General features: G+C 41.0%; 1 long non-coding RNA gene across 5 annotated transcripts in view; it reads right to left on the bottom strand.

Moving 5' to 3' along the window:
- Nucleotides 1–22,509, bottom strand: part of LOC119025055 — a 114,740-nt gene extending 92,231 nt beyond the window's left edge. For all 5 annotated transcript variants that reach the window (XR_005076678.1, XR_005076682.1, XR_005076681.1 and 2 more), the window contains exons 1-4: nucleotides 22,259–22,509; nucleotides 21,566–21,648; nucleotides 20,855–20,935; nucleotides 703–799 (exon numbers count right to left, since the gene is read on the bottom strand). This is a non-coding gene — a long non-coding RNA (uncharacterized LOC119025055). The remainder of the gene's footprint in view (nucleotides 1–702; nucleotides 800–20,854; nucleotides 20,936–21,565; nucleotides 21,649–22,258) is intronic.
- Nucleotides 22,510–25,941: the final 3,432 nt, after the last annotated feature.

Below are 25,941 nucleotides of genomic sequence, written 5' to 3'. Positions count from 1 at the left end.
GCCACACACTGATGTTGAAAGGGAAGGCCTGGCTCTCAGTCTCCGCTCTAATTCATCCCAAAGGTCTTCTATCGGATTGAAGTCAGGACTCTCTGCAAGCCAGTCAAGTTCATCCACACCAAACTCTCTCATCCATGTCTTTATGGACCTTGCTTTGTGCACTGGTGCACAGTCATGTTGGAACAGGAAGGGGTCATCCCAAAACTGTGCCCAGCTCCTGAAAAACAGCCCTATGCCATAATTCCCCCTCCACCAAACTTTACACTTGGCACAATGCAGTCAGACAAGTACCGTTCTCCTGGCAAATGCCAAACCCAGACTCCTGTGAGCAACCCATTCTTTCATAAATGTTTGTAGAACTAGTCTGCATGTCTAGGTACTTGCTTTTATACACCTGTGGCCTTGGAAGGGATTGGAACACCTGATTTCAATTATTTGGATGGGTAAGTGAATACTTTTGGCAATATAGTGTATGTATATCATGCATCCCAGCTTTAGAGGATCAAAGGATCAAAAACTTAAATATACAGAAGCTTATTTTTGTACCACCTCTATGGAAAATGCAGCTAACTTTACTTCAAAAACAAATAAAAACAGTGTCTCTGCCAGCTTTTCCTCATGATGAAATCTGCGAACGTGCCGACACGTGTGCGAGAGCCAATCATGCTGCTGACTGTGTGTTGAGCGATACTTGTGACTGACCTGTCTGAGGCTCGGGTGCATGCGGGTCATCATGGGGTGCAGAGGGGGGGAGCAGGTAGGGAATAAAAGCCTGAGACCCTGCCACAGGCACAAATACCTGGGAGGAGAGAGACAAAAGCAAACTTTGCTTTGACAGGAAGCACGGTGTCCAGGATAAACATTGCTTACCTAGATGCACCATCAGTGTAGGAAACTTAATATGTCTTCCAGAACACCCCCCCATGTGAGTACAACATGTGCACGGACCCACAGTGTGACTGCTATTATAGTTCTGTGCTTTCTTTGGCACAAAGTGTACAAGTTTATCGGCACCAGCTGATTTCAGTTAACATGTCATTACTCACAGTGGAAATTACATACTCCCACAGTTTCAAAGTAGGTGTCATTTTCTATATCAAGCATTCCTTAATGCTTAGTGTGGATAAATCTCTCAAGAAGAAATCAATAGTTATGCCGTAGCCTATGGGAAAATTAGCATGGTAAATGAACAATAACTTGCAGATGGTTGGGTATGGGGCATCGCTGTGGCTCCTAACAAACAATTGATTAACTTGTAAATTCCCATTGCCCAGCTGTTGTTCAGGCTGTTTACCATAAATAAAAGAGGGGGAGTAGAGAAAGGATCCAGATGCTTTGAGTGCTGCAGAAAGGCAATCTGTCATTGTTCTCAACTAACACTGATGGATGCAGCTTTAAATGGGGATTGGTTTTAGTTAAACATGACAAAGTGAGGGATGACACGCCATTGGTCACAAAGGTCTGGAGGTCCAGCAACGCCTCAGCAGTTGCTTTTTTTTCAGCCAAGACAACCTCTTGTTCGTGTATCAGCTGCCAATAAAAGAGGAGAAGTTGTTGGGGCAGGCTTTCAGGTTTGTTTGTTTTGCCTCGTGTCTGCGCTGATGTTGAGAAATGGGAAAGTGAACAAAAACTTCACACGAAGACGTCTCTAAGATGGCAGCCAGAAGGATAGCGGTCTGCTTTCTTTCCCACTCTCAAACAAGGCCAGGTTGTTAGCATTTATTGTATTTGGAAAGTTTGATTCCACTGGACCACCCGTCAGTCCTCAACAGTCCTCTTCACATCTGACTTAATGCTAGAGCAGATTAATCGATAAAAAGAAACAAAGTTTTTTGTTTTGTTTTCATTCATTTTTCAAGAAAAAATTTCAAGGATTTGCAGATTGCAGCTTCATAAATGGGAGACTGTGCTGCTTTTCATTGTCCTCTCTGATAGTAAATGAAATGTCTTTGGTTTGGGATTGTTGGTTGGACAAAAGAAGCATTTTGAATATGTCACTTTGGGTTCTTTAAAATTGCAATGAACATTTTCAAGTTTCCTTTTTTCTTTTAAAGACTAAGTGATTCATTGATTAAGCATGAACATAATTGGAAGATTGATCAATAATGACAACTAAAATGGCAGTAAGTAGAGTACATACTTCCACCAAGGCCCTTCGTACTCACAGTGCCTGTCAGAATAATTGGAAAAAGGTACTTTCCAACTGGGAAAATTCACTTGAAATTAGACTAGGACATTAGACTATCCCAGGAGCACATGAATGTAGTATTGCTCATAGATACCAGCCACCTAAATATGTTTGATTTTATTCCATCAACATCCATGCAATATTCTCAATATTGAGCAATTAACGAAGAGGGTGATGGACGGCCTGTATTCAATGTTAAAGTAAGCAAGAAAAACAAACTGACACGGGCTTAAGCATGATCGCTTAAGTAGATGTAATAAATAAACATTTAAGTCCTACTTGATTCTATAATCAAGGTTGTTCATTCATTCACTACACAAATATTGTCATGGTTGCCTAACAAACATTCTGCCATATTATGTACATGAACTCGGAAAACCATTTTGAAATGTGCAAAATGATATAGCTATAAAAAAAGTAGTGGTTTTTCTGTTTATGTAATATAAACCAAAAACAGTGTGTTGGCAGCAAACCAAACCAAAAGTTTTGACATCAGTTTAAAACATTAAAAACAAGACATCTGAGTGTAGTCACAGAGCATGATATAAAGATTTAAAAGACATGATGTGTTTGGAGGATATTGCTGTCAGTGGACGGCAGCATAGGGAGAAAAATCCAGTCTCAGCCAGACCTCAGTGTGATGTCAGATTGTGAATGGTCCAGTAAACCCTGCTTCTCATCGACCCAAAAATAACTAAGGGTGATGTAAAATGCATATGGGCCTCTCTTCCAGCTGCAGAAGATCACATACATGTTTTCAGTAAAGGATGACATCAGAGATCTGGAAGGAACAAGACAAAGCTTTCTTTGGACTGCTGGCCCCAGAAGTGATCTAGTTTCCCAGATGCAGGGGGCGAAAGGGGGGCCATAGAGCCCCACAAAGGGGTAGTTTAAGTAAAAGACTTCTGCAAAGCTCATCATTCATTGTCAAATATGGCTGAGGTAAGAATCCACCCTAAAACATACACTGCTTTCATCTTCTATCATTGCCCACACACATAAAACAGCCATCTCATAAACTTGCAAAAGAGAGGGACAAGATTTTAAGATTTCATGGTCTCGTGTTAAAAACCAGCCAGCAGGCGTCACACAGAAACACAGATAGTCACGTACAATTGTACAGATGCTCTTTAGAAGGAGGACAACACAGTGAAACATACTGCCACTGGCTTTCTTTGAAGTGTTTCTCAGTCAAATACAGTTTTAATCCAAACTCCAAACCTAAACAAAACTACGCTGGATTAACACAGACAACATTATTAAGTTTATCATAGAACATTATCCATAATGTTTATAAACATCATTAAAGTTATGGATTCAGATATTGGTCAGATGGATGTATTTTGCTGTCATAGTTGGTTCAAATGTTTATATTACAGGGTGCATTTTAAACATGTAATATTTATGGTTTCTGTTATGCCAAAAAACACGACTCGTGAAAAAAATCAAATATTATGTCAGTGAATGTTAATAACCTAAGACAGATGAAAACTTAAACATACTCACCCATTTGTACATTAAACCCAGTGCTGCTTACGTCCTTTGAATTTGAACTGTTGCGGATAAGTTTGTTAAAATACTTCGGGGGCCCAATAACTTGCGTTTATGGCACCAGACTCTATCTAACAATTTAAACTATAGTAAAAGTTTAGTTTTTAAACAGATTTGGCAAGTATTGGTTGCAACAACATTACCAGGTCAACACTGTACGCATAGAAAAGTCAGACAGTGCAGTTCACATTTCATAACACTCAAAGAGGCAAACAACTGAAATAAAAATGGGGTCTTGGTGTCAATGATTATGAATTTATTTATGACGGCTGAATACAGCATGCAATTGATTTATGGTAACAATGACCAACTGTCATATCCCAAAGTCTGAGCCAATGGGAGTTAGCGTTTCCTCATTACAAAGCTATTTACTGATGATGAGAGATGCAGGAGAGAAAAAAGAAAAGCAGTCAACCTCCAATTTGTGTTGTTAATTGTTGAAAAAAAAAACTAACTCACAAATTTAGAAGCTACATCTGATAGTATCATTGTGACATTTAATCAGGACCAAATAAATCATATAACACGTAGCTCCCCTGACTGTGACTGTTATCCTACAGACAGAATCACCTTTTCTGGTGAAGATGCACTATTTCACACAACAAAGACCATTTAATGAGTGAGGGTGTTGATTAGACCCTCAGTTAGGATCCACATTTATCACGGATGAGAGCGACTGAATGGTCAAGTTTACTCGTGTTTCCTGTAATCCTCAAAACAGCATTATCCGCTGCTGAGAGAAAAAAAAAAAAAAAAGTTTTTTACCATTCGAAAGACAGTGCAAGTGACAATTACGTGCATGTGGTAAAGTCAGCTTGAGGTTTGGCCTTTCAACAGCAGCGGCTCCATGTTAGTTGTATCAAGTTGTGTCAACAAAAGGCGACCTCAGGGAGGCCTCTGTGTTCACCCCTCCAAGAGATCCTGTGGCTGAAACCTGCAGTTGATAAGCTAAAGAGGAGGTGGCCACACAGAGAGCAGATGAAGAACAGCTTCTGAGTATTTTAATAGCTCTGATTAACTGTGTGGGACCTTACTGTATTCTTATCGGTATGGACCTGTACTGGGAGAGTATATTTTGACCATGCAGGACGCACAGACAAAGAAAATAAGCTTTACTGACACATTTCCTGCAGGAAACCAAGGACCCATTGGAGATTATTATTTTACCATATTGAGCTAATCAGAAATGTTGTTTAAATACTGCAAATAATAAGCAGTATATCCCCACAAATAGGTCCTGAATAATACAGCAGTGATGCTATAGTAGTCCTTGACAAAACATCAGTCTGGTATCTCAGGAAACCAGGATTTGCTGGGTTCAATTAGCAATATAGACAGACCACAGCACAATACACACACTGTTCAGCCCTCTCCTCTTGTGAAACTGAGAAAATATCTTGCTAACAAACCAAAGCTATGAGCACAGATTAAGGTGCAAATTCCAATATTCACTCAAGGTTTGTTAAAGGAGCTAGATTGAGTCAGAGCAGCAGGTCTGTCAGGGCAGGTAAAACAAAGGGCTAGTTCTGTACCCCAAGTATAACACCAGTGTGCTTACGCTGTGCGTTTAGTTTACGATGTCAACAAGCTACTGACCAAACATACTGAATAGAACTTCCAAAACAGAAAGATGAGCTAAATATAGGGATGCTCACATCGATTAGCCACCGATCACTATCGATATTTAGATAAAAAGAGGCAACCAATCGGCATCGATGCTTTCAAGTCGCCGATCGCAGCGCTGATACACCGGAGACTAACAAAACATCCGTTTAAAAACAAACTCATTTATCTTGTAGTATGCTCATCATTTCTGTCAGAAAGTCTTGAAAGCAAACTATTAGCCCGTGGTCAAACACTTGGGCGCATGTGCGTCGTGTATTCCCACCTCCCACGAACGTTCCCTGGTCGGGAGCAGGTGGTCGCTCAGGCACAAAACATGTCGGCGGTGTGGAACCTTTACAAAGTGTGTGAGACAGACGTATCATTTGCCATCTGCAGTGCATACGAGGATAAAATACCTTGTGGGGGGAAGCAAGCCTAAAACTTTCAACACAACAAAGTTAATAAGGCACTTGAAGACGCATCGCCCAGCGGAGCCTTGGCGAGTTTGTTAAACTGACAGCAGAGAGTGAAAAGGGAAAAAAAGGCAGAGAAGGCAGCAGCACCCGAACAAGGCCAGGCAACGCAAGCTGCTTTAGAGAGCAGCCGATCAAATGATCATGATAGTCTGAAGGCTAAGGCAATCACCGGAAAAGTAAATAAAAAAAACAAACAAAAAAAAAACAGGCATTCAGTGCGGTGACGGTCAAGACATCAGGTTCGGCAGGCTGCTTTCTCTCACTGACCCCTGGTGCACTCTCTGCCCTACCTGAGCTCCACCAGGCAGTGACTTCACACACAAATAACCTCCTGAAAGAAGACGTTTCGCACGGCTACTTTATTTCACATCCTGTACGGCGGGCTTAATTGTTTATTGCGTTCAGCTGTGTGCAGTGAGGCACCTGCAAACCACGTTCTGAGACAAATTGCCTTTTATTTGTCAGGCTATTTGAAGTTTAGCCAATTTCCCAGCCTGTTAATACATTTGTTATGTTCGAGTTATCTAAGTCACATATTGTTATGTGGGCTGTATGTCAGTTGTCCTTATAGACTTACTTTCGGCTACTGTTGCATCGCTCCTTGGCAGTTCTTTGTACTGCTCTGTTGACTGAACAGGATATGTAGAGGCAGAAACCAACCACACTGACTTTGTGGTTTTTGATATTGTAGTCAGTCACGTGGCATATATAGCCTTCGTTACTGACCAACTGGTGGAGATCCTAATACACAACAAACCAGTCAAACTAACTGACCTGCAAAACTGCTATACCAGCTGCTAAAGCAAAACATAGAAAGATTGGTATTGGCCGATATGGCTTTATGACGATAGGCGATTGGTGGTGGTGGCAATCAGGGCATGCCTTGTTAAAATTCTAGCTAACCAGGGCAAACAAGCTAACATTAGCTCTGACTAGCAAATGAGGGACAGTGCTCACAAACAAAAGTTAACTTCATAACTACCTGTAACTTTGTCAGTGCAGACTGGGAGGAGCAGTCCAATGCGCTCCGTTCTCTGGATTTGACACAGTGACTAAACCAAGTGTGGAAACAGGTCCAGCTAACCGAGACAGCCTTGCCAGTCTTAATCAAATAAACCCTGCATACATAATGGGTGTCAGCCTATTGAAAGCTAAATTGACCAAAACTGACATCCCTAATGCGGGTGATTCGGTGCGAACCAATGAGAGGAAACAAACACACAATGAGCTAAAACTACTGAGAATTATCACCTAGTCTCACAGTGGGTTGAGCAGTTCAACCCCTGTCAGATTACACAGTCAGTTTATTCAATGCAAAAAATGATGGATGTTTGTTAAACATTTAAAAAACAAATGAATCCAGGATAGTTAACAAAGTACAAGCTGAAGACAGTGTCAAAAAAATGTAACATAGAAAGTTAGACTCATAAAAATCACTCATGTGCCTACATTGTCCTGGAATTCAATCATTTTTACTACGATGTTCTTTTTCAGGCTCAAGGAGCTTCCAAATTAAACATGGTTCCTCATCTGGGGAGTTCAAAATCATCCGTGAATATCTGTAGCAAGTTTTACAGTTGCACTGGACCACTTAGTCGGACTTCCCGATCTCTCTTCTGGTGACTATTGCTTAGTTTGTAATGATGATGTCAAATTTCAGGTGATGACCACTGCAAAGAGACCGAGTTTTTAATGATTTACCTGAAGAAAACAAATTTCATCCTAGCCTGCGTTAATGTTCACTTTAGTATAGCTCGCATTTCTCTAAACATTCAAAATGTCAATATTCATTAACTCTATTAAAATACGAAAGAGGAAACGCGACGACAACACTCCTTATTGCGGGGGACATTTCCCGTCGCAGCCTAGGTTTTTACCGTTCCAGTCATCGGCGAGACAGAACGTCAGATCAGCATGTTTTTTTTTTGTGTGTGTGATGTTGCTGTTCGCTCTCTAATGTGAGTCCATGCGGCCAGACTGCTCACAGACTTGGCCGCTGGCTGAAGCCAATTGTCTGCGAGTTAGGCAGCAGAACAGAAGACTCCCCACTTGGAAAAAAAAAAAGGAGGAGAAAAACCGTGGAGGAGTTTTTAGCAGTCAGCCCTCAGACAGGAAGACTCTGGAGGAAACACCAGAAAGCCATTAACTAACCACAGTATTATGGTGATCTATTTGCTGGAATGGGCTACAGACAGCTAATGAACAAGCCTTTACCCCCACCCCCACCCCCCTCGCTCAACCCACCACCCATCACCACACATCTCACATATACACACACACTGAGGAGCAGCACACACTGAGAAGCAATGCTGAAAGAGCTCTTGCTTGTACAAAACAGCGTGACAGATCAATGCCTGATTCCTAAATCAAGGGAAAAGGTTATTCTCTGTCTCACTGGGATTCCACTTACTATCCCCCTATATCTAAGACACTCCCATACCCATTTAAACCAAACAAGTCCACCCCGGCCCCCCTCCTCCACCCGCCCCCAAAACAACACACACACACACATCTCCTAATTAAGAGCGAGGCGGTGGGTTTTTTTTTTTTTTGTGTCTGTGGTTATGCTTGCAATGTTAGTGTCTGGAGTGTGAAAACAGATCTGATGGACTGGTGCCCTCAGCTCTCCCTGATCAGGCTCCAGCAGGTATCCCCCATGATTGACAGCTCACAGGTCAGCCGCCCATCTCTCAGTCTGTTAGAGGGTGGGCGGTAAAAGAGATTTGGAATGCCTGGGACCCTGATTGCTTTATTGCTCGCCTGTCAGAACCATTGTACGGCTCTGTATTATTAGGGCTCGCCATCTCTCACCGTCTGGAAGGTGTCGCGTCTCAGCTCTGCATAAAGAATCACCACTCCATTCAAAATCCTCTTTCTTTTTTGGCTGAAAGGAAGAAAGCACAGATTTTTGCACAGAATCTCCTGTATTGGTTTGTCAGATAATGCAACACAAGTGTCTCCAGGGAGCGGGGTTTGGATGGCGCTGCTTTACACTCGAAATGCAGGAGATTTGAGATCCCATTTGGCAAATTATTTTTTTCCCAGTGATACCAACAATAGTCTTTAGCATTATACAGGAATTACTCTGACGTTCCGGATTATGTACCTCGTCATGTTGAATTCTTTGAGTCCACACCCCTTTAACATAAGAAAGCAAGTGTCTTTATTTAGCAATTTTTTCTTGTAAAAAAAAAAAAAAGCAAAGAAAGAAATATCCCTTCTCTTGAAAACCTGTGGTGTTCTAGGGTTGTATATAATGCACAACAATGCACAAAATATCTAAATGATGGTGTTTTCTGGTGCTGCCAGTCAGAGTAGCTTGTGCTTGATGAAGTTGGGAAGTTAGCGATGTGATCTGAAATGATCGAGAGAAAATCAGCAACTGTTTTGATGGACCATTAATTGTTTAAAGCTACTACAATATGTTTTTAACTGATCTCACTTAAGCACTCATGCCTCTGTATGACCTAGATGAGCAAACAAGACCGTTCTTCTTAACGCCTGCCATCCACAGGAAAAGACTGCATTTACATTTTCCCAAGCAAAAGTTACAGCGAGTAGCGAGTTAAAAAAAGAAGCAGGAGGAGATTATTCTTTGGATATTTGTATTTTTTCACTTTATACTTTGTGGTTTTGACTTTTGTCAACAATGGCCTCCCAAATCAACACATTGTCAACGTTCCTAAAATCTCCAAACATTGTCAAATTCCAGCTTTTCAACTGTAATGATGTGCTTTTTGTTCCCCTTTTCAGTATCAATTTAATTGAAGTATTATTGGCTTCTGGACTCAAACAAGTAAAGATGTTAGTTTGGGCTTTCAGAGAATGGTGATGCATATTTTCAATTATTGTTGGACATTCTATAAACCAAAGTTGCAGAAGATAAATTAAATAATGAGAATAATTCTATGCACAAGGACACATCAATGTGTTCTGCACAATGCTACTTTGTCAAGTTTTTTTTTTTCTGTCAACATTTGGGATCAGTACTGTGTATAACAATACTATGAACAACAGGTGCAACAGCTTAAATTTAGCATGTTTCTTTTACAATAAAATCATTGCAGACAAGGTGGTGAGTCTGGGCATGTTCAAACACTGAATTCATTTTATTGTCACTGTTCACTTTTATTGTCTGGAGAAAATAAAAAGAATCCGTACAGTAATAGTTCAATGTGATTATGTTAATTTACATTTACTCTTTTCCTCCTCAGCCAGATGTTTATATTCGTATTACCGACCAGTCAATAACAAAGCACAAAAGTACAGTCTAAAAATCTCCATGTTGAGATGAGAGGGTATTAAAAAGCAAAGGACATTTTTGGAATATCAAGTGAGGTGATGTTGTGAAACATGCGTCCTTCTCCATACTTCACTCCCACTGGAACAAAGAGCCTCCCTCCAAAGATACATCGGCCCAGTAAACAATGTCGCTACACAAATCCCTAGCTGATTTTTTTTCTTTTTTTCTTGTTATTCCCCGAGCCGAGATGACAGACTGGCAGGTTGTTGAAGGTCATCAGAGCAGTGCCTCCCGGTCCCCTGGAGCCCAGGTGATGGCCAGGCCACATCCCCAAGTGCTCTTGCTGCTCCGGGCCACAGCAGAGACAAGCCCACTGGGGTGCCACGTCGCTGTCTCCATGGAGATGAGGCGACAGGCTGGCCGCGGCTCAGACTCACACCTTTATGGTCAGCGACTCGCCGTCTCTGAGGAGTCCTCCCTGCACAACAGCAGTTGCATACAAGTTGTGATCGCCCCCCCCCCCCAGCTCCCACCCCGAAAAACCATTCACTCTCTCTTTTTTGTTGTCTTCCTTAAAGCCGGTGCGAGCGCAACGCGGCCAACAGAACCACCCCTCCCTGCCCTGGCAGTGCTACCCCTTGTGAGGCCTGCTGGGAACAGTGGTGAGATGTTAGATTAGACCTTCAAGTCTGGGCAGGACCTGAGAGGGGATGCAACGCAATGGGACTGCCCACTCCGTCTATGGCTCATGCTCCATTATGGTTTTATCTGGGGGTGTGAAACTATCATTCCCAAATGCTGTCTCCTTTAAGATCCTCTCACAATTGGCTGCCGAAGAAAACTGGCTCGACCGGCTTCGGCTCGGTATCCCCGTTGATCTGTGTTATCACGTCTCATTAGACCGGCGACGTTTGACGGATAGTTGACTATGAGATGCATACTTTCAAATGTACACATCGCTGACAAGCAGCCTCAATGTTGGAGATCATATTGATTTTTAAAGCGTTATCATTCCCTCATTGTGTATGTGTCCTAATCTGAGGAATGAATGATAACCTCTTCATCACTCTACCCCCTGAGTGTTCTTACTGGAAGCCATATTGATTTTGTTAGTCTGAGAGTCCTTGCATTGCCTGGCCTTTACCTCAGGGACAAATCTAATTGTTTATCTCTGGACAGACTTCTGCCTTTACTCCCTTCTGTCTCATTATGTGCCAAGATTTGTCAAGTCAAGTCTCTCCACACTCTCAAATCTCGCTTTACAACATGTCGTTCGGCAGAACACTACAGATGGCTTACTTATCAACAGACCCTCCCACATGGAATGTTACAAACATGACAGCACAACACACTTGCAAAAATATACACAAACTGAAATACAATGTAATCACACTCTGGAGACGCGATTACACACACTGACACACAAAACATGAGTCACTTTTTTTTTTTTTTTTTTTTTTTAAGAAACACTGATTTTTGATATCTTCAGTTGGTGCCTTCTCCAAAAAAAAAAAAAGAAAGATTGTTTGAGATCTGCAATACATTGTGCAACAATAGTTGCTGTTCTTCACGACTTCACCAAAGGAAATGTTGTTATGTTTTCTTGTCATCTGTTGCTGCAGATAACTAGTGACAGAATTAACACACTGAGCAAAATCTCCGATTCAAATTCAACTGGTTATTTCAACCAATGGACAGATTCAGCTCACAGTGCTTCACTAGTTCAACATGTTAATTAGGCGTGGGGTGATTTGAGAATAGTTGAATTGAATAGTCAACATATTTTACCTTATATTTGTTGAGGAAAAATATTAACATATAAGAAATACATCTTTTGTTTGGAATCCAAAGTCCCTCCACATCCGCACATCTCGGGTAAACAACGTGGAAGCCAAGTCTTCAACTACGGTGACAGGCTTAGGATTTTGGAATAACTGGAAAGATGCGAGCTCATCCTCGTGGCAACCGGAATTAATCAGAAAATTAATATCATGTGTGCAGGACTGAAATCAAAGTAATGATTCTTTTTATGATTCATTGATTAATCGTTTAGTCTGTCAAGAAGTTGTGAAACATTTCTTTGAGCCCAAAAGTGACGTCTTCAAAATGCTCCTTGTTGTCCAACCAACAATCTGAAAGCCAAAGGTTCTTCATTTACCATCACAAATGACAAAGACGAGCAGCAAATCCTCCCCAAGCTGCAACCAGAAACTAAATGACCAGGATAGTTGGTAACTTTTTTTTTTAATCGATTAATGAACCATAACCATTGCAACTCTGGGGCTGCATGTTATTGAGCAACACTGCTGTTTCAAGTCGCTCGTACCAGGAAACTCAAGCGTATCCCAATTTTGGAGATTCACCACAATCAACGTTGTTTTTGCTCGATCTGCAACAAAGTCTTATGTCGCCCCGTCACTTGTTGAAAACAGTCCACGTATTGTGTTATTTTTTCTGTGAGCAAGTGCAACTCGGCAGACACATTTAATTTCCACTAACTCAACTGCTATTATGTGAAAATGAAAGATCAAGGCTAATTTATACATCAATGCCATCCCCATTTTCTGCATTTTCACAAAACACAGCATTTACCTGAGAGTAAAAACGCTGTGTAGACCATCCTCACCACAGTATAGTAGCATACATCACAGCAGATGGATATAAGTACTTGACCAGGGATGTCACTCACAAGAGAAAGGATTCTTGAACAACCAAATCTACCCACACAATCATGTATAAAATGTCAATGCCACCTGAGCGTACAAAAGAAAATAGTTTGAATACATGTATTTGATCAACATTTTAAGGCAATGCATTAAATGTGTGTGTATGGTTTGAACAACAACCTATACAAATCATTTTTAAATAAATATATTAATTATATACCATTCAATACTTTCAAGGTTCTGAGTTAAAGCTAAAGGTTAAAGGTTAATATTTAGAGTTCAGCAACTGTCTCAGCCAACTTAATATTCTGACAAAACATTTTCGTGAATTTAGCGACCAGCGTTCTTTTCTTTTTTTTCCCTTCTTCTTCCTCTTCTTCTTTTCTTATCATCCTGCCCTCTCACCAGCTCTCCCAAACTCTTTCAGGCCATTGGCAGCCCTCGGTCAGGTTTTATCACTGAGTTAACTCCAACGAAGTAGGCCAGATCGATAAGCACATTCTCAGAAAAAGGAGCCGGAGCGCAGAGAGTTAGAGGCGCGGGGGAGAGAGGCGCGAGAGGCAGGGAGCAATCAGAGAGCTATGGATGTGTGTGCCTTCAGGAGTGGATCGATGCGCTGACAGGAGCCCTGCTTTGTTCTCGCACAGCGCTCAGATGTTGGGCGTGCTTAACATGATTGCTTAAAGGTTTTTGTTTGCCTACTTGTGTTTTTGTTTGTCATTTCGCTCTACTTATAGTTCATCCTCCTGTCCCTTCTGTTAGTGAGTCACAAAGGTTGGTTTTCTTGAGTCTCATTGTTCATTACTTAGTGATTACTTTCTTTCTTTCTTTTTCTTTTTTTTTTAATTCAGCAGGGGTTTTCTCCAGCATTTAACTCTTCAAATTTTTTGTCAAATTTCTGGGCATGGATAATAGCCAAGTCCATCACTAAAGGCTACAAAACTGAATAAGCAACTGTTCCGGTGTATTATTTCTAGAAAACAATGGTTAACAATAACCTAAAGCATACTTTTGAAGCTCTAAAAAAATCAAAAGGAAGAAAAGCGTTAAGAGCGGTTGGTGTCCTTCTTTAAATATATGGACCGTTTTGCTTTTGACAAATTGGTCTTTGACATCCCTCGTCATTTCTCTAGTTCCAAGGTATTTTTCATCATCACAAAACTGCATTCTTTATCCCCCCGCGCCACATGGCCACCCAAACCGAGTTAAGCACTTTGCCTCGCTAAATACTCCGCCAAGAATTACTTCTAACAAGAACTTGGGTGTGCCTGCCTCCTCACAGAAAGGTGTTAACCGCAAAGGACAAGTAGGTGTCAATAGATTTGCTCTCAGCGCCTATGGGACGTTGAGACGCATGAGCTCTTTTCCAAGGCTTAATAAGATAGCACAGATGCGCCCTTGTCTGAGCACAGCCCTGTGTCTCATTGTACTTTGGCCTCCCAACCCTGCCATTGCAAGACCTCTATTGCATTGGCTGCATGAGAGGGTCTCATTAGGACAGACAAACGAAAACCGGGGTCAAGGTATATAAAGGTGGGCACAACTAAGGAGCATGCCTCTAAGATGAGCTGGGAGCTCCACCACGTCTTAGGGCCACCCCAGCAGACCTCTGGCCCTCCCCATCATGACCTCCAATATCTACCATTATTTGATGAAGCAGAGCTTGATAATTATTTTGCGTGGCTGAAGAAGGGGGCACAGTGTGAAAAGAGTGTTTCACTCTAAGGGAAAGGATAGTAGGGGATGACAGAAAAAAAGAGAAAAAAAACTAACAAAAAAAAAAAAGATCAAAAGCAGGCCTTTCGCTTTTCATGCCTCAGAGGCTCCAAAGAGGATAAGGAACAATTGGGCCCTGGGTATCCTGTCCTCTCTGGCAATTAGACTCAGCTGATGAAGTGAAAGGGATGAATGGCAGGGTTCAAGGCCTTCTCTAGGATTCACACAACAGGGTGTGTTTTTACCTTCTTCTCCTTTATCTTCATCTCCCTTTAGAGTGGCAGAAATGCAGCTGAAATATTTCCAGATGAAGACAATGCATTTCAAGGTGCCAAATCTTAACCATGGAGGCTGATGAGATTGAAGAGGTGTGAGAGGAGCTAAGGGGCACGAGCAGACTCGCACGCAATCACATGTGTGCATTGTCAAGCCGGTGCACAAAGAGACGGCGCAATGTGTTCACGAGACACATTTATGAATTTAGCCGAGAACGCTACATATTTACGTTTATATATTATGTATTCATCAGTATCCTCATCGACAATTAGAAGTCGCACAGCAGGTAGAGTGTTGTGTTCGATAGGATGAAGCAGATGCACCTGACATATGGACAATTGTTCATCCAGATAGCGCTCAATGTGTTCAGAAACACACCTGATTGGTCACCGACACTCTCAATGCAATTTACGACATTTTAGTTTAGACAAAGAGCGTGATCATCAATAGGGCAAAACAGCATATGTCCATCTAAATCATGAAATAAAAGTTCAATCATGTCAAACTTTGTATTTCTATTTAAGAAGGTGGTAAGCTGTCAATGGTGAGCTCACATTTTATACCACTACTACCACTGGGGTGTTGGGTGTAAAAAAGGAATGTTTCAACAATGAATAGCACCAGGCCAATAATATCAACCACTGCTTCCAGTGAGACAAACAACCATATTCATTTAGAAAATGATTTCTGCTTCTGCAAAACAAAAAATGAAATATTATAATAATTAATAATTAATTAATAATAAGTCAAGCAGCTTAACTTAACTGATAGATTAAACTGTTGGTGTGCACTGATTATGCAACACTACCAATCAAGTAGGTTCATCTAAAATCTGCTCTCTACACATCTCCCTATATAGTCGCTGGAGAATATGCATGTGCTGCATCATCCTTTCAAAATGCAAAAAGTGATCTGTGCCAACTTCTTAACAGCGATCCATAAATTATTTATTAAACCGTAGCATTAACACTTAGCATTTAACTTCAAGCCAAGTTCCGTGATGAAGTATTAATATGGCACCCAAAGCTTTATGTTCAGAGCTAAATAAGTTAAATGAAGGGGAATAAATAATGTGGCATCCTGTATTAAGATGCTACATTGAGGATGCTACAGGCTGTAATGCCACAACCCAGCTGAAAATGATCAAGTGTCCACAAACCTGCACCCAACTCTGGTATGACGCCAAATATTGTTGTTACAGTTGATTTTTTTTGCAGCTGTGTAGAGTTTAAGAAGCTCTGATATGAAATTCATAAACCTGCGTAACACTTGCTGCCATTAGGGTGTCGTATATTTCACAGGACATTTCTTACAGTGTCCATGCCAGTAAACGGGCCCCCGAGCCTTCGGACGATGCTGCCACACTGCACTAAAACCTTAAGATGATTAGTGATATTCTTAAAACCTAGCCCACTGATAATGTGTTTAAAGAAGCGATACGGCTTTTCCAAGCTTTGAGTTCAAAGTCTGAGAAGCATGGGGTCAGAATGCCAATGGGCTAAACAAAGAGTAGCCAAAATGGGCTTTGGGGGATTTGAAACTTAGGCTCCTGAAGCCCTTTGATCAAAACAGAGCTACGGCCATAGAAAAACTAAGTATCACGTGCCTGGGACTGTGGAGCTGCCAAGGAATAGTGAGTTCGGCATGCGGGATGAAACTATATGGTCAATAACAGATAGAGATAATGATATAGTCTGGTGGGAAGCTAAGGAGCATGAAATTTTCCAACCAATGGCCGACATCCCAGACTATTTAAGGTAGTTTTTCAAAACTGGACTGGGCCAGATGGCCCTGAGCACCAGTACTAACTTTAAGACTCAACATTATGAATGCATTTTGATATTTTGGTATCAGAGCCGTGGAATGATGCTGATTGTTGCTTTAATTTGTGAAAATGTTGAAATTTTCCATCAATTTTAGTTAAGTTTGGATAATCCCTTTTTTTAAATTCAATTTTAATGACATATAAAAGATTAAATTGGGTAGCAAAAGCGTCTGTTTTAAGGATGCTATGTGCCAACTCTGTAAATATACAACGGGCTAATTGGTTTCTACTTTGACTCTCAGCGAGCGTCCTGTTTTTAGTTAGTAGGCTTAATGAAACACATGAGAATCCAAATGATTCAAACTCAAACCTGAACAGATTTTTCACATCTTGAGCAGCCTTGGAGCAATTAAGTAAACATGTTTTCATCTTACTCTAATAAAAAAATGCATCGAGTCTAAAAGAATCCAACTGTGTTTAAAGTTAATATCCCCAAATTGACAATAACACTCAGAATACAGCCTTAACCAATCCTACAGTGTGATTAATAAATGTTTTTACCTTTAACGTCAAGACGCCTGAAGTCGTTAAATAAAAATGGGCACATAATCTAAAATCATAATCAATCAAAAACCCAATTACGCGTGTTTATTATCATCCTGTCAGTTATAGTGAAACACCTCTAGGCTGCTACATCAACAACTGATTAGTGCTGGAGACAGCCATAATGACAAATAGAACATATGATGGAGACGACGATTAAACTGAGAGAATTTCAATTAGCCTGTGTGAGGTCTTTGAATATTTCCTCATGGCACCGGTGGTTAGCTCACATTTAAACAGTTATCACCAGTGTTTCCAGTACACATTAAAAGTATTCAGAGGGGTGCACGGTGCGTCACACAGTGCGACTGCTGACTGAAGTGTGGGGAAAGCAGACTAACCTGCACTGCATTGTCATTCTCTTGTAAGAATAATATCACATTCTGGATACAAATGACAATATGCCTATTAAGCTAAGTGTCAAATCTGACTAGGTCTGGCCATTTGCCTGACATGATCACAATCTTGATATGAGACTATATATCATCTTAGATTCTGGATACTGTTATATCCCAATATAGCATGAAATAAAGTGATTTCATCCTCTGAGCTTACCTGCTCTGCTTGTTTTAATGCTTGCCTTTACCCACTTAGTCATTACTGTCCACATTACTGATGATTACCATAAAGAATATCATTGTGTTGATGTGTTGTGACAGCACCCCTATGGACCCAACATTGATATCAAGGTATTAGATCGAAAACTCATTTATGAAGTGCTTTCGAGGAAATTTAAAAATATCAAGATATACCGTGTAGCGCCATCAGCTTATTTTTAGGCCACATCATCCAGCACTGTATCAGACATATTTCCTCTTGGCATGTACCTGCATGCACTATACTGTTAGTCTATCAACTGTTGCCTTCATGAATTTCAACTCCTACCTTTTATGTCTCATCTAGCTTTTCACTTTTGTCTGCAGCGTCTTCAGCTGTTAACAAAAGTTACTGGAAGTTATCTTAAGTCCCATGAGACAAAACTGCAATATGATACAATATGTTTGTTGCCTACAGGATAAAACATCACTGGCCAGTGTTGTCCTATTACAGGTGTATCAATAGCATCCCACATGGTTTTAACTCCTCAATATCTACAACGGCCCCAAAAACTGCTTATTGGCTGGGCTCTGCATAAAATGTCTTGTTTTCACCGAACAACTACTCAAAGCACAAAACGATTCAATTGAGTATAAATCAAGACAAGAGAAAAGCAGTAAATTCTAAAATTTGAGAAGCTGAAACCATCAAATGTATGTCTTTTTTTTGTAAAAAATTTACTGAAACAAGTAATCAATGCAATTTCTGTCGATCAATTACTTGCCTAATTGTTGGAGCTGTAGACGCAACATTATCTTTCATTCAGTGTCGACGTGACATTACATGAGACTGAAATGTTTCATAAGAAAGCTCTGGAACGTGTGAAGTTAAAGGATCATAAAAGGGAACTAGTTTGAAGATTGTTATGAATAGCTAGTCAGGATCAAGTCAAGCAGCTTTTCATCACTTTTCTTTATACAACTCTTCATTCCATTCCAACCTCTCTGATAAAGCCAAAACTAAAAAAAGGCACAATAAAATGGTCATATGTTGAAAGTTACAGCTGATATTTTTCATCTCCTGAACAAGTTTTTCAACCCTCCTACCCCCAGTATACATTCAAAACTGATCATTTTTTCTGGCCTCTTATTCATAACCAACAAAAACTCATTCAATTATTCAGACTTTTACCACTGGCAGACCCCTCCTGATGACACAAAGAGATGGGTTGCACATAATATAATGGCCATCTTGTTTTAATTGTTAAAATTTTCCCTCCTCTCTTTTTTTTTCTTAAAAAGGTGACAGGGCCATTACTCCAAAGTCACCACTTATCAGCAGTATCGCTGAGGATTAATGGTTTCACTTGTGCTAGTAAGAAATGTTTAAGTTGTCCCGATTATCAGTGCAAGAAAAAGAATAATGGTTATTTGTCATTGTGTTAAGCAGGCAGGGGGACTAATCTAACAAAACAGTCAGTTAAGAGCGTGATTAACCCTTTCTGGTGAGGCTGCATGGTATGCATGTGTGTTGCACTGTGCACAGCAGTCAAGCCACTGTCTGTGAATGAAACGCCTGCCTTGAGGGGAGCTGCGTCAAACTGATCTACAGCGCAATCATCTATCAGAAGCTATAATATTAACTTTAAGATAAAACTATGCTGAGATGATGGCAGTAGAGGCTAAAGAATCTCAACACATGCCCAAGGTTCATATCCCTTTGAATATCCATGTGATAGTCTTTGTATCAATCCCAGTTAATTTGGTGCATAAATAAGAGTACAATGGGCAAACTTTCAGGCCAAAGGATGAAAAAGGTTTCCTATTTACATACTCCATAGGAACAAATGATCTAATACTTGAAACACCAGTGGCAGGGAATCAAGAACTTGAGGTCAATCAATAACAATCATGCAGCCAAGAAGAAGAAGAAGCACCAACTAAAGGGGAGAGAAAAAATGTTTGAATGATGAATCCAGAGTGTTAGAGTTAATATTACACGAGAATAATACTCAATATTCAACGATCTCATGGATAAACATCTACTGAATGAAGAAAATATTGTAAATTACGGCCTCATATTTAAAGGTGCACTATGTAGTTTTTAGGGAGGAAATTTTATTTTTATTTTTCATCGACTGATTTTGCTATACCTAAACGAACTAAATAAACAAACTCTCTCTTTGCTTTCATGACCGAATAAACTGAATAAACAAACTGACCTTAAAGGACAACACAGTTTCATGCTGTTTATATTTGGCGGACCCTGCCACCTTTTCAGGCTTCAAACAGCATACTGGGGACCTGATTTCCCTCTGACAACAGCTTGTTCATTCAGATATGCCAACAAAAAAGTCAATATTTCTGGGTTTGCATTTATTACCTCAATAATATCGTCAATATGAAAATTCAGAGGTTGAATTTTCCTCTCCAAAACTACATAGTGCCCGTTTAAGACTACAATTTTTAAAATTTAAATTGAGACTCATAGTTTGTTTGCAACAACAGCAATTACCACCACCAACAGCTGCCATAGTACCCGTTTAACACATTTGTCTGGTGCAGGATTTTTTTTATTTTTTTTTCCCCCTTTTACAGCAGTACAGTCCCTGAAGCTTTTGTACTGGTTGTGCAGACTTGTTCCTGCTCCAGTAATCTCCTGCATTATTTTCCTTGTCTGTCACCTTTATAGTATCTATTAGCCACTCTCTACTATCTGTTTGTGGGGCATTTTCTCTTCCTTTTTCCCCATGAATGTTTTATATATTGGAGGGAGAATGATTGTTCTTTGCAATGAGGCCAGCGCATGGCCTCAGTAAGACAAATTGCTCCAGAACGTCTAAATGGCAGTCAATGATAACTCATTGTAAGGAGAGTAAGTGACTTCCAATGGAGTGGATAGGGGACAGAGAATAATGGCAGAGCACAGGTGAAAAATAGATGTTTGGCTCGGTGTAATTACTCCATTAGGGGGCTCTCTGTTAATCTACCAAACCACAGCAAGTGTTTTTACAGCAATGAGGAGGTGACGGGCGAAAATGACTGCAACTGGACAGAGAGGAGCCCCACTACCTCCCCAATCACAACACACACTATGAAGTGTTTACTAATGGACAAATGTACTCTCAGTCGGCGCTCTCTGCAGCATCCCACGAGCTACTCCAGTTACAAGTAAGTGTGCTGATAGATGTATTGACGAAGTTCATCATTGAGCTGACATATTAATTACCTGCAATATGGTCCCATGCGTTCAGAGTGCTTTAACCTCCTCTGTCTCAATTGTGCACGGGGAGATGGATCAGCTGTGGGCCTGTTCAACATGAAAATCTGGGTTAGAAACAAAAAAAAGGGGGGACAAAGGAAAAAAAAAAAAAAAACCCACCCGCTGGAAATCAACACCCCCCCCCCCATTCTGCTGATTTCCAGACAAACATAATGATAACAATTTTTTGACCATTTGGTGTCTGCTGCTTCCGCCTGTGGCAATCTAGACAAAAGAAGCCTGGAAAAAAAACAAAAAAAAAAAACATGCTCCAATATGGTCTTAAGAGTTTATTCTGACCACACAATCTGTTTTCTTAAGTCAACTTTTAAAACACAGCTATGAGCAGTGCCCACAGCTTTATCACTGAAGCTCAGATTGACCTTGTGTTCACCTTTATACTATTTCCCATCTGTTTAGGTTCCACCCTAGAATCCATCCCAGTTGGCTGTAGGCCCACTTTGCATTGGGCTTCCTCAGTGGAACCCTGAACAAAACCCTGTAGGAGCAAAAAAGACTCTCTGTTCGGCCTATTTCAGAGAGATTTCTGCTTGCATCTCGGCATTTTTCTTTTTCAACACCCGACAAGCCTACTTGGACTTTCTCGGGCTGTCCCCCCCCCCCCCAACCACATGTGCAACAATACAGACGAGCCCCAGAAAGTGTAAGAGATTTTACCCTTCTGTTGCTGCGGCTCAAATCGGTTGCGGTCCTCCAGCATATGGCAGAGCAATGTCAGAATAATGTGGTCGATTCTGCAGCTTTTTAAAAAAAAAAAAAAAAAAAAGGGTGAACCCTGATCAACATACAGTGAGGCCAATAAGTGAAAAAAAAAACAGCCACTATTATAAACAGAGAGAGGTGATTAAATTTGCAGAAAACGAGTCTGTTCTTGTTTCTTTAAGTGCAGCCTACTCTTTCATTTAACTTACATTAGGAGTTACAAGTGAATTAGGGGGCTGTACACATTTATCTACATCCTTGGTTATAGCTCTGCTGATACCAATCCTCACAGCAGCAGCTCATTAGAGGGGTAAACTGACCTTCAACTAGATAAAAAATAAATAAATAAGTAAATAAAAAAAACCTTGAAAGCTATCAGCAGGCAGGTGTACGTGGCTCAAAACACACACAAAAGGCACCAATAGGGGAAAATACAAGGCGTCCAGCTGGACAATTTTCACTGCCCCAAAAGCTACAGGTTGCGGTGAGGGGACTTCAAATGCTAAGGATAGTGAGAGGTGCCATTATCACTCAGTGCTGAAAACGAGCACGGTGACCCGATTAAAGCGAGAATTTCTGGGTCACGGTCTTGTTTTTCAATGCTTAATTTGTCTATCGATAGTGACACGGTCCGTGGCTTGCACCTACCTGTAATATTATCTTTCTAAAAAAGTCGTGGTTCAGACTGGGGCCCTTGTCACTGTAACCCAACACGGAGTGTGAGAGAGCGGGTTGGCCTGCAGCGTGGAGCAGGGGAGGAAGCACCGGCTGCCCGCCCGCCTTCCTCCCTGCCTCCCTGCCCGCCCGCTTGGCTGGCTGCGCCGTGCAAGTTGCGGGCTGCGGCGCCGCTCAGTGGACGCTCCGATGTCTGGAGCTTCTCCTGCTTTTTCACTTCCAGTCGCTGCAGCCTTCCGGGCAAGAAAGAAAGTAGTGAAGAAAAGTCCCTTTATTTAGAAAAAAAAAAAAAAAAAGTTTTGAAACCCACGAACTTTTCTTCTTCTCCATCTTTTTTTTTTTTTTTTTTTTTTGGAAAGTATTTAGCTGGGGGTATTATTGTATTTTGTTAAGGCTCCAAGTTTGGGGGAAGTTTGTTTTTAAACCCCTTCAAAATAAAAGAGGAAATGTATTTGTAGGGTGTTTCTTTACAATGTTTTTGAGACATTTTTCATAGGTGGAGGTGAGTTTGATCGACAGGCAGGCAGGCAGGCAGACAAACAGACAGACAGACAGGCGGGCAAATAGATAGATAGATAGATAGATAGATAGATAGATAGATAGATAGATAGATAGATAGATAGATAGATAGATAGATAGATAGATAGATAGATAGATGTTTATTAGCTTTGTCAGATGCATTAATTATGAGGTAGTATGATCAACAGACATACAGGCAAATAGATAGATAGATAGATAGATAGATAGATAGATAGATAGATAGATAGATAGATAGATAGATAGATAGATAGATAGATAGATAGATAGATAGATAGATAGATAGATAGATTTTTTTTTTAAAAAGTTCTATGTTTATTAGTTTGTTAGATGTATTAATTATAAGGTCACTGAAGTTTGTCCATGGCTCTGAGGGTGTTTCCTCTGCAAGGAGAGCAGCCTGTCGTACTTTCGCACACCAACACGCTGTACCTTCTCCAAAACTTTGTTCCATACAGCCTGTTCAACATTTTGTGAACACTTGTGGGTAATGTGCGCGCACCGTCTACGAAAATCGAAGTTTTGACTCCAGTCTGTGATATGTGAGCCGCACACATCCAATTCAAGTGCTGCGCCTTTTGTCTTATTTGTGCCAGTGAATATTCAGGCGTACAGTGAACTCGCACGTTCAGCTTCACCTGCAGCTGAAAAGTGGTGAGTTTGTTTCGGTGGCCTTTGGTGTGCAGCAACAAACAAGTTCACAGCGTCTGTGGTCCAGCCTTCTCGGGGGCTTCCTTTTGCATGAGACGCACTGCCCTTCATCTCATGCTAATGTAGTACAAAAAAGATATCCAGCTTTAAAGACGTGGCAGTCGGTTAAAAAAAGGGCTGTGCTTCGTGTTTGAAGCCATAAATGTGACAGAAGACTTCAAGAGGAAGACCCAAGACTGGCAGTCTAAAGATGAGTGAGAGGCGGACAGGCAACATGTTTTTTTCCCATCCAGAGGGATATTCTGTGGCCAAGCTTGATTATTAGAGATGAAGGACAGGCTGAGAGGATGTGGGATTGTTAAATCCTTGAATCCTTTCACCAAAGCCCCCCTCCTCCTATAACATTCTTCTGCACTCCATCTCTGTGCATTTCTGGTGCACCCTTGATTTTTCTCTCTTCTCCTGTTTAAGACTGAATGAGATTCAGATTCTCTGACGATATGCAAAAAGCAAGGAGAGGAATATGGAAATGTCATTCGGCACTCTGCAGAAAAAAACTTACGTGTTTAGAAAATAATATAAATGTATATTGTATGTTACCAAACTGAACGGAGCGTATGTAGTATTGAATTTCAGTTGTTTGGCAGGATTTCATGGGCTCACCCCACCAATAACTAATCACTGCACTGCATATGTAGACAGCACTTCAACTGTCTATGGTGTTATGTGAAACCCTGGCTGTGGATTCAAAACCTCTGCTCCCCTCCCCAGAGGCTGTGCTTCATTTGATGCCCTGTCCATTATTGCCAGCATATTTGAAAAGTGCTAAGCCTTGAAACGAGTCCCATATTATTTCAGGCCGGACTGAATATTTCACGGCGGGAGGCAGAAAATGAGACCTTCCCTCAAGAGACTGCCTGCAGTGCATTCTACTTGGTGCAGCAATCGGAAGGTCTCATACTGTGCAAAACACACTCGAACAAACAATTATATATTTATCTGCCGCACTTGTGAGATTTTTTCTTTATTTTTGTGTTTGCGTGTGTGTGTGTGGTGGTGGTACGGGGAAAAAATGAGGGCAAAAAAAAAAATGCAAAAAAATTGAAGGATACTGTAAATATGGAGAGTCCTCTAGTTTTGTTGCTCGCTAAGATTGGTATCAGCACACACACACACACACATAGACACACACACACACACACATCAGGGTACAGTGAGTAATCAGCGACCCATAAAATAAGGTGTTTTTATCACCACCTTAGGAGCAGGAGCACATTCCAGGGGGAAACTGGAGATCCCTTTGAGTTACGCCCAGAGCAAAACAGCAGCGGGCTAAAAACAGAAAGCTAACCAGATTGATTCCTGAATCACCCGTGCCTGCTTGAAATTGGATCCCGGTCTTGTGAGATTAGCCGACGACAGTGTCTGTGTTCTGGTGCATGATTCCATAAATGTGTAGCAGAGTGGTGGAGGGGTGGGCTCAGTGTGTCTGGTAACAATGCTGTCTTTTGACTGATTCGGGAGCGTGCTTGTCGAGTTCAGTGGCGGTGTAGTTCTTTCTGAAATGCTCGCAGGCACAGTGTTCGTGGGTTCAAGAGTGGCAGGACAAGGAAAGTTCCTGAGAATGCTCTATCACCCTCAGACAACAGAATGAACTTCCAGTGAGGAACATTATGTAGGTGTGCTGTAGTCTCGTTATAGTCACCCACTCAGACTGCCCTCTGCATATTTATACATTATTACTGTTTGAATCATTGTTGCAGACATCCCATTATATTCAAGCAACAATATTACAACCTATACAGACATTATGGTCAGAGAGGCAATCACTGGATTCTTTTATATGACTGAATATATTTTCTCCTTATTGACATTTTGATTATATATTAAATAATCAAACAAGAAAAATGACCGCCCATTACAATTTAAAGTTGACATATAAGATGTGCTCCAATTTTTTTTCACAATATCGACTCAATTTGCACCTAAAAGTAGATTTTGCTTCGGGGAAAAAAGTCAAACAACAAAGCGTTGCTTAATCATTGGAACTTCAGCTGGCAGTGACCTTTGGGAAGGATCCATATCTCTGTTCCTGGAAGAAATGATGTGGATGGCAAGCAGTTGTGTCCTTTGTGTTTTGTGAAGATATTGAGTGTTTGAAGTGTTAACACTGACACTAAGCCTTTGGGGCGAGCAGGCGAAGGAAACATGTCACACAATAGGATGGGACTTGGATCTTTGCTTCCCCTTTTCTGACCTCTGACCATTATTGGTTTTCAGGGTTGCTGCAAGCCCCGGCTCCTTAGGGGCAGTGTCTGCCTTGATCATATCATAGCAATGTGCAGAAATGGGAGTGTTTTAGCTAATAATTGGAGCCTTGAATAACATATTCTGACTCGGTTGGTATAGTAGGTGCCATTTGATCTTTTATTTCCTTTGTTTAGAGGGTTTCGTGTCCCATAAATGCA

Source organism: Acanthopagrus latus, chromosome 8 (genome assembly GCF_904848185.1).
Source record: "Acanthopagrus latus isolate v.2019 chromosome 8, fAcaLat1.1, whole genome shotgun sequence".
NCBI lineage: Eukaryota > Metazoa > Chordata > Actinopteri > Spariformes > Sparidae > Acanthopagrus > Acanthopagrus latus.
The sequence above is the reverse complement of the archived record's forward strand: the minus strand, read 5'-3'. Positions and strand labels throughout refer to the sequence as shown.